Source organism: Larus michahellis, chromosome 3 (assembly GCF_964199755.1).
Source record: "Larus michahellis chromosome 3, bLarMic1.1, whole genome shotgun sequence".
Taxonomy (NCBI): Eukaryota; Metazoa; Chordata; class Aves; order Charadriiformes; family Laridae; genus Larus; species Larus michahellis.
In genome coordinates, this window is record NC_133898.1 from 127,299,621 (window position 1) to 127,306,529 (window position 6,909).

The 6,909-nt window shown below is 39.1% G+C and overlaps 1 non-coding gene across 1 annotated transcript; it reads left to right on the plus strand.

Annotated features, from left to right (window-relative positions):
- Nucleotides 1-6,296: 6,296 nt before the first annotated feature.
- On the plus strand, nt 6,297-6,367 carry TRNAG-CCC (transfer RNA glycine (anticodon CCC)). Its single transcript has one exon. It is a non-coding gene; the product is annotated as a tRNA-Gly (tRNA).
- Nucleotides 6,368-6,909: the final 542 nt, after the last annotated feature.

The following is a 6,909-nucleotide window of genomic DNA, read 5'->3' on the forward strand; positions in this document are numbered from 1 at the left end:
CTGTGATCGTATCAGATGTCACGAGGACTGTGCCTTTAGAGATGATTCAACATTATTTCCTAAATAAACCCACAGAGACAATTATTGAAAAGAAATGTGTTGCAATCACACTTAATTAGTTTCAGTTAAGCCGGGATAGAAACATCTTCTGCAACGAACTTTAACCTTCACAAGCCACTTCCACTTTCTTCTTCAGATCATGTTCCCTTTGAATATCCTTCTCCACCCCTCACCCCCAACCAGAAGGACTCTCTCTTCTCAAAAGCCACTCTTCCATTGTGTCTCCGCATGGACTTGGGAGGACATAGCTCACAGAATCAGAAAACTCTTAATTTCCTTCTTCCCTGAGAGTTCATAATGCCTTGCTGGCTGCTGCAAAATAGTGAAAACTGACCCAGCACCTCCCCCTCCCAAATTAAAACCAAATTTCCCTATAAGAAATAGCCAATTTCCAATAGAGACACATTTTAACATTAGTTTTCATGAAACATTTGATAAAAAGCAGGCAAATTTCCACTGGAAAACGCCTTGGTTTCTTTCCAGTTGACTTGGCTATCCTTGGTCTTTTTCCCCTCAACAACATACATGGTAGCTGTAGAGGAATCTCCCTAAACAGTGTAAATCCACATACAGCATCCTGCGTGGAAAGAAAGGCCAAGAAGAAGAAATCCTGGGAACAAGACCATCTGGTTTTTTCCCCCCAAAATATATTTTTTTATTTCCTTTCTGTCTTCATAAAGATTCATTATTTTTTAAATTGACTTGCTTGTAGAAGAGATAGGCTAATTTCCAGCTAGCTCCAATAACTGTTATTTTAGGAAAAAACACATGAGAATTAAATTAGTTTCTAGTTTTTAAATATTTTATTTTATTTTTCCACAATTATTCATTTTCATTTTGACTATTTCAGGATTGTGTTGCATAGATAGATAGATAGAGCATGTACACAAGTGGATTTAAATCAGGACACTAGAATTTTTCATCCTGGGAAATTACAAGACCAGATTCTTGAATAATTTCAAAATATTTTTCAGAATTTTCACAGGTGAGAGAAGTGTTAAATATATATTTTTTTTCCTTGGGACAGTTTGATGAATCTACACTCTCTGATGAAACAGATCACATTAAAAAAATCCCAGTCACCACCCATTTCTACCTTACCCTAATTTAGATCACCTGGAGTTTTATGAAAGTATAAAAAAATCCCTGACTACAGGCTCTGATTCTTCTTGCTCTCAACACACCCTTTCCCTTTTCTGGGTCAGTGCTATTCCTGATGCTAAGATCTCTGAAAATGAAACCAGATTAACTGTAAGCCTAACATCCAGGTCTCATGGATCCATCCTCTCTCCATCCCATTGAATGACCCCATGCCACGCTCAAAGATGGATGACACAAAATGAGGAAAATCCTCATTCCTGACCTCAATGCTAGGACGTTGAGGCATGTTTTAAGTCTCCACCAGCCACCAGTGCTGTTCAGCAAAGTATGCAGACCACTGCTTTGCTGGGGAATTAAAAGAAACACCACCATGTGCTGTGCTGTCAACACCTTGGCAATATCAGCCTTTCCTCAATTACTTTTGCTTACAAATTACTCCTAATTTTGTTCTTTAAAGCTAGTTAAGAACAAATGCTGGTAGGATTGATGGGGAACTAACTGCATGATTAAGTAATTACATTTTTAAAGCTTGCCTTACACTACGACTAATGATTTGTCACACAGTAGCAGAAACCCAAGATAATGGATGAGAAATGTTTACATGTAGTTAGTTTCTTCCAAGTCTTTTATCATACCGTGGCTGGTGCCATATATGCATACGATTCTCAAAGAAAGAAAATCTATCACATAATCTCAACTTTTCTGAGCAATTTGTTAGACCTTTGATCACATGCACCGTTTATTATGTGATTTGTCCTGTGATCAAAATTCATTTGTGTTAAAAAAGACTGAATTGTTTTCTGATAAAATAGTTCACTGTCAGAAAAAGGTGGTTTCACTAAATTCTAACACAATGACTCAACAAAATCCAGCACACCAAGAATAATTTGAAACATTCAGTTTCAATAGTTTCAAAGTTCACAATTTTGTTTGCTTTACTTCAATATGTTGTTCACGTGAAAGAAGGTTTTTCAGCCTTTGTATAACTGAGGTTTTAATAAGGTTGTTTTCATTTTCCTGAAAGGAAATGTTTCAGTAATTCCACCTTCTAAGACATTTCTGAAATTTTGGCTTTTTTCCCCCTCCTTTGAAACAATTGAAAATAAAGAAAGAGTGTTTAAAAACAAATATTCCAAGTTTTGATCAGCTCTAATCATGATCTGATTTGATAGACAGATGAATTAATTCGATGAGATATTCACTGTTATTTACAATGTGGGAGCATTTGGAGGTTTCTAATGCAATTGTACCACAGCTGACCCAGGCACTGCACGATTGCCGACGGAGTGATCCAAAGCCCTGAGAAATCGATGGAAATAGTCCTACAGACTTCAGTAGATTTTGAATCTGACCCACAAAGAGAGTGGGTCTCTGTCTCAAGCAGCTGATATGCAGAGAGAGCAGGCAGATGGTGGAGGAAGCAAAGGGACTTACCCAAGGTCAGAGAAAACAACTTCTGGTTGCTATTCCAATTCTGTCCTCGTTAAAATGTATTAATTCTAACATCCTCTACTCTTTTATTCTATGAACCAGACCTAATTAAAGTTGTTTGAGTTTTTTGATTGGTTTGGTTTATTCTTTGGTTGTTTGTGGTTTTTTTGTTTTTTTTTTTTTTTCTTTGTTTTAAACCACATCGAATCAGATACTGTAACTAAACGAACAGAATAAGCAATTTACCATTTAGGGCTCTCTCCAGTCTGTGAGTTCACTTATCAAATGTAATTTCTCCTAGGGGTTGTCGACTTGCTCAGAAAAGCAACAATTAATAGCTATTCTTTAACTGAAAGAAGAATATGGGATTGGATCTACTTCAGGGCACTCCGGTCACAGAGAAAAGAAAGATTTCAGAATCCACTTTGCTTTCGAGCTTAGAGAAACTTATTCATTGCTCTAGTTAAAACCAGAAGTCTGGGAGAAGTGGAAGCCCTGTTTCCTGCCTCAAGGACTGCCCATCATGCCCCTCATCTCTCACTACCTTCATGTCAGTCATGTCATCCAACCTGGCATGAGTAGAGGCAGTAGTAAGATTGTGAGTAGTCTGCTTTTTCTTGAAGGATGGTGTCTTTAGCATCTGTCCAGTATCACCACTCCTGGTCATGCTCACTGCTGAATAATTAATGACAACATAAAGAGTTTTGTATGTTTACTGTAATCTCAACATGGTAAAACCATTTCTACTCTATGCATAGGCTTTTTTTCATAAAACACAGACTGAAGGTGCCTGTTTTAGGTGAGACTAGAAAAGTGCAAGGAAGAGATTGCTACTGACCCAGAGAGTAGATGAGCTACACAAAAGCATGTCAGGAGGAGTAACAGATGTGAAGTGATTGTCCAATGCAGAAAGTCTGTAAGGTGATGCAACACAAATATCAGATGTCTTAGTACATAGTTTTATTTTTTCTCCTTAGACAACTATGCCTTGAAAACATTCACTTGCTGTGAAAAGGTAACTGGCTGTTCATTCTTGTAGGAGTAATTACCTGATAGCCATGGTTGCAGCAGGTCTTCTTTAGTGTTGTCAGTAAAACAAATAAAATCTCATTCTTAAAATAATTTATGCAAAACTACCATTTTAGCCAGAAGAAAGTGTGACAAAAAAAAACCCCAACAAATGTAATTGCATATACTAATAATGTTGCATGTAGACATGAAATATGCTTTGGATTTGGAGCAGAAATGGATGTGCGTGTGAGTTTTTCATTGGGTTTTTTTTTTTTTTTTCCCCTGTGTGCTTTTACAATTTTCCCCTTCCTAGCAGTTACTCTTCCAAACACAAAGGACAACTAAACTGACATCAAGTAAAGTTAGTATTCTCCTGTCATTTCTCTGGACATCATCTGTGACAGTTGTGCTTGCGGTGATTCAGTCCCTCACACGTCACTGTTTTCTTGTCAGCTCTCCGTTTCACGTTGCAGAAATCCCTTCTGTCAGCTCCCATTCAGTTTGATAGGTCATGCTTACACCTGCAAGCTGGGACAGTGCCTCTCTGACAGGATCTGTCACAGCACAGCAGTCACCACGCTCAGCCAAACAGCAACTTCACTTAGCAGCAAGTTTGTTATGATGACTTTTAGGATTTGAGGTTTTGGTTTTTGGGTTTTTTTTTACAATTTTTTTTTCCCTTTCCCTCTGCCTCCTCTCTGACAGTGACACATACTGGGAACTACAGGAGAAATGAGAACTTTCATCAGTGGGGAGAAACCAGAGACACTTCTGGCAAAGTCAGGACAAGATGATGGCTTGTTTTTCCTGCCTTGGTCTGGGCCAAGTCTATTGCAGGATGTCATGACAGCTAAAGCATTCCTCGGGTGTGTGAAGCTCATGAATCATTTAAATGCATGTCCCTGTATTTCTAAGCCATGCAGCTCAAGGAATTGTTAAAATTTGAGATGGCAAAAGCCTCTGAGGTCATCTGCTCTGTCCACTCCTGGCAAGTCAAGATCACTCTCTCTAGGCGCTGAATGGGTATGTCCTCCGGTCCTCTGTCCACTCACATTTAATTGCTTGTAGGAAGCCACTGGGCTTTCAATTACTCCCACAGATCTCACCCTTGGAAAGTCTCTGTCATTATTCAACCTCCATTTTTTATTTTATCCTGCAACAGGTTCTACCACATGTGATTTGACCATATTTCTAGTGATTTGCTTGACTTAAGGGTGCCTCTCCAGTAGTGTCCCCAGTAATGTCTTCCATGTGTCTCTTCCATTACTCCCCACATTTCTCCATTTATCTTCTTCACATCTTCTCGGCACCTCCTCTGCTCATTCATGTTGTTCCCTCTTCCTGTTCATTTCTGGATTGTGAATTATTTGGGGCAAAGATTTTCCCTTTCCTTATAACTTTACTGCAGAGATAACTGGGAGAGGTGGCCTGAAGCCTGAAAGACCCTGTGTCTTTGCTGCCTATAAACAGCCAAAACTTGTCATTGCAACCTGCTATCCCAATTGCAAAGAGCTCTGGATCAAATCTCTGTTTTCTATGTATGTGTGTGTTTGTAATTCTGCAGTTAATATATCTTTTTCCGGTGGCTTCTTTTGCAAACACTCTTCAGTCTACCACAGCAACCTCAGCGCAAAGATTAGCAACACCGACCTGAATGAAAGTATCTCTTAAATTTTATTCTAGTATCCTTGCTTAAAACAGACAAAAAATCAGGGAAAATCAATTAGATGGGGGAGATAAGGTAATTTTAAAAACCTGAGTTGAGTTTAACCTCTGCAGAATGAAGACGTCTCTTTTCTGTATGTCTCAACATTGCTTGGCAGACTGCGAAACCACACTTCATAGGGGAATCCTAGCATTGAAGTATTATAAAAATGCAGACTCACATACCAGCTAAACACCACAAGAAGCAATGCACAATCAGGGGGAAATAACATTTGCCTTTTATTGGCAATGTTAGCTTCCAGAAAAGAAATAATTCTTTGGGCTTTTACCAAGTGAATTTTCCATTTCAGTGTATAATTTCTTTATTTAGCATTACACCGATTATCCATACTTAGACTAATGATCAAATAGCTCTCAAGCCCAAGATATTTGGCTAAGGCAGCCCGCAGGATTTTTCTTTTCCTTTTCAGTCCTTTTTTCCCCCTTTTATTCCAAATTTTTAGGGTGATTATAGGGTGTGTAAGATCGTTAAAGGATTGGCAGCATGCACAAAACTCAAATCCTTTATCCAGAGGCTAAAGGAAATGTGAGTTGCCAACATGCAATTCCTTCATTGTCCCACCAATGTCCTGAATTAATGGAGGAACCACGCTCTCGCTCCACTGAGGGAAGAAAATAGGCTTCTCTGTTTCCCAAGGACCCAGATGAACAAAATACTTAAGCAGATGTCTCCTCCTCTTAGGATGGGAACCATCAAACATACATTGAACTCAAAATATTTGCTTAATATTTATCAACTTTAAGGTTAGAGAAGTAAAAAGCCAGAGGAAGAAGAGGCTTTGATGTTTGTTAGAATAGGTGTGTGTTGTGGTTTGGGCCAGACTGGCCACTGAGATGAACGACAGATGCTCTCCCCAATCTCTTTCTCCAAGGAGAGGAGAGAGAGAGAGAAAGAGATTTATGAGTTAAGAAGAAACTCATTAATTTAGGTGTGTTATTTTTATTAAACATCAACACAGGTATTGTGTGCACCAGTGGTGTAGTGGTATCATGCAAGATTCCCATTCTTGTGACCTGGGTTCGATTCCCAGCTGGTGCACTAATGAGGCAGATGGGATGGAATATCCTGTTGGTCAGTTTTGGGTCACCTGTCCTGTCTGCTCATCCCTACAGGTGTGACCCCTTTTCCACTTTTGACCCTCCAACTGGGCAAATAACAAAGTCAGGTGACCCTGGTTGTTAGAGCAATAAGTATAAGCAAGAGCTTCTCTGCATACCATTCCTTGTCTTACGACTCTGTTTCTGCACAATATGCTGTTAATTTCAGAGAGTTTCAGTGACTTAGAAGAGGTGTAGTTGCAAAGTAAAGTTACTGAACAGAAAATTGCTTCTGTTTTACCTCATTCAAGGACAATGTAGTTATTCCTTATATCCGGGCTGAACGGGAAAGAAGGCTGCCGCTAATCATCTTTGAGGTTGCTCAGCTTCAAGTCAAAGGACAAATCAGGATCCTGTTTCCCAATAAGAGGTGATGTTGGGTCAGAGCAGAAGAATCACCTAGAAATTTAGGATTTCTGATTCCTTTGTCCTTAAGAATAAATGACTTTTAAAGGTCCCTTCCAACCCAACACATTCTATGAT